Below are 3380 nucleotides of genomic sequence, written 5' to 3' on the forward strand. Positions count from 1 at the left end.
TTTTCCGTATTTCCCGTATGTTTTCACTAGAAAACTGTAAGGTTTTCAAATTTCTCAGACGTTGGAACTCTTTGCAATTTGTCTCCTTTTATGAAAAGCTGCTTTTAATTATCATACATCACTTTACACTTTCGTTAAGAAAGGGAATATCAGAACATAAACAAAATACATTTCTCTTAACGATTTTATCATCGACATTTGTAGACCATGTGACACCACGCAAGATGATAGACTCTTTTGCTGAAACATTGTGATCATATTTGTATTTCATCACGAAACAGATTTCTATATCATATTACGCCTTAACTTCTTGATATATGTAGACTGGCATCACATCTAAAATGGTCATTAATGCAAAATTGTTCCTGTTACTCTGTTACGTCTTCAAATTCCTAAAGTAGGTCTGATTCTTATAACTTTTCTTCATCTATTAAATATTCCATGTTCTTATTTTCCTCCGGCCTGGGCATTTATGCAGCTTATCCCATTACCTTTTGCAACCAAAGGACTCTGCCTATCTGAACGAGTCATTCACTATTCATCTCTGGCCCCACAATTGATAACAAGACTCGATCAGAACAGACATCCTAATGTGCATAAATTAAAAAAAAATTTCCTATTCCACTTTTTATAATTCTATCCTAACCACTCTGTTCCACATCCCTCTTATAATCACGTTCTGAATCAATACATTTCTATTTTAGACTTTGCCTTATAGCTATTGCGTATGAATATAATTCGATTTTCAATTGCGCATTCAGAATGGGAAGACGAGGGCCATGCACATTTATATAAGTCCATGGTAAAAAGGCTGTCTTTTTCGTTTTCTTTTATGTAAATTACATCACAGAAAACTAGGACCCAATTATGTTTTATGGATGGGGTATTTATATGTTCATTATGTACTGCCAGTGCATTAATAGTGTATATGCGGAGTATTGGGGAGGGGGAGTTCGTGGGGGTAAAAGCCCCCGCCAGGTTAGGACATGGCATCCAAGGTTAGGTTAGGTAAAGGTAAGTCTGGTTAGGTTATATTCCCTCTGAAATGTCTGCTACAAAAATGTCTACAGTAGCCCTGACCCCCTTCTCTGTATTCGTTGCCATTAATGATTCATATATGAGAGAGAAAATCTTATCTTATTTTCCTTTGAGAAAGAGAGGAAATGCCGACTATAACGGGATGAGGAACATCATCGTTTCAAATATTTGTTTTGGACTTTTGGAATTGGAATTGGAATTTAAACTAAAAGAAAACTGACTAGTAAAAAAGAAAACTGAGAATAAAGGAGGTTATAAAGGTATAACAGGAGGAAACCCTCTTAGTTGTACTATGCAACAATTGTCAGAAAGATGGAAAAAAAAAAAGAGAATATGAACAGAGGTAACAGTGGAACGAATGAAAGGGGTTGCAGCTAGGGGCCAAAGGAAAAATGCAAAGAACCCATATATTCTTCTTTAGGTTCTCTAAATTTTTATTTACCATTTAACTTTTCCTTCATATTCCCATTTCTTTGAATAACAAAGGCTTGGAGGCGAGTGATTTAATATTAATTTTGCTGACGATATCAATACTTACTTCCAATAGGTTGTTGTTTTACCCTACTAGGGTATGCATTAATGTAGGACCATTTTTATTTGTCAAGCTTTCATTTTTCTTAATTAACAAAGTTCATTGTCTCTTGAGTTGTTGATTATTGAGATAAAATGTTTATGATGTTAAAAATCTTACTGGACTTATCATTTGTATAAAAAAAACTTGTCGATTGCTCCTGATATTATAGAATAGAATTTAGGCCAAAGGCCAAGTCCTGGGCCTATGAGGTCATTCAGCTCTGAGATATTAGTAGTATGATCTTGCTTTAGCACAACATTGCTAGACACAACCTGCAAGGATCATAAAATCCTTAGCACTAGACAGATGGAACATTTGATACTCCATTAATGCTCCATAACAGCCATTAATATCAGTATGTTCAAGCTTTGTCCATGCAATACTTAGAGCTAAATTTAATAGGATGGATTGAATAGCAGTACAGTTAAGATAGCCAGTACTGAATATGTGTCTAACTACTATTTTTCCTTAAGATCTTTCTGTATAATCTTGGACCTCACTTTCCAAATCCCCTTTAGTGAAATGTACAGAGAAACAGCATTGCATGGGCATAAAAATCTCTCAAACCAGACTTTCTTGAATTCAGAACTGTCATTCCAGTAGTAACAAAACCAATTCGTACATATTGCAACCTTCCCTTTAATAGATGTTTGCCAAAGGGCATTGAAGGTAACTGCAGCATTTCCAGTATGTCCTTATTTCTGAAATTTTTCTTGGTTTTTGTGCACATCATGATTACAAGTCGACTCTGGTACCTTTTCAGTATTACAATAAAAAGATATAGTTATTGCCACTGTCATTACCACCAAAAAAATGGTATTATAACCATCATTCACTTTATTCATTGCTACTCATTCTTCTGTTTGCCTTCATCTTTGACTTTCATTGTTATAAGGATAACAGTAATTACATTTCACCTTGGTCTGTGATAGAATTTGGTGTACCAACTTCCTTTGAATGCACTCAACATCAGAGCCACGTCTGTAATCTTGGCTTTTTTCCAAAATGCTACAAATGACCACTGCTTTTTGTTTCAAGTGTAATGTTATTCTCCATTAATCAAACTTGACATTGATCTTCCTTCATAAAAAAATCATGCAAGATAATTACCATGACAAAGAGAGTGAAATACTCGATGGTAAGGCAGCATGAACAATGTGTTTGTCATTTCTGCATGTTACCAATCATCACATTGCAGTTTTAGCATCTGCATTTACAATGGTTCTGTATTTTGCATGAGAAAGTTCCTGCTTATTCTAAATCCCATTTAAGTACAACTCAAAAGTCCTTGCAAATACATTTATGTCTTGACATATTAATTCTTCCATATTTGTTTATGGCAATTATATACTAATATTCTCATTTTCCTAACTTCACAAAATATATCATTCTGGTAACTTCTTATTCAGATTTTTTTAGGGTAATCAGTCTGCTGCATGGCAACTGGGTACTCAAAAATAATCCGGAAACAGTCTGGCGTTCATAAAGCCTTAATTAATCCATCAACTTCATATTTCTTTGATAAAACATAGGACAAACAAAGGAGTACTGGAAATAATTACATTAACATCTTGGGCAACATAATCTAAGAACAGTCTTATATCTACTGTACATACATCTGACAAAACCTGCTCGAAAAAGCCAAACTTATCTCGATGGGTAAACAACCTTTAGTGTTTACAAAGTCTTGCAAGGTAAAGTGCACTTGCAATTTTGCCATGACTCGTCCATGCCATTCAAAGTTTTCGAAGGATAATGAAAGCATGAC

The sequence above is a fragment of the Macrobrachium rosenbergii genome, chromosome 10, assembly GCF_040412425.1.
Source record: "Macrobrachium rosenbergii isolate ZJJX-2024 chromosome 10, ASM4041242v1, whole genome shotgun sequence".
NCBI classification, from domain to species: Eukaryota; Metazoa; Arthropoda; class Malacostraca; order Decapoda; family Palaemonidae; genus Macrobrachium; species Macrobrachium rosenbergii.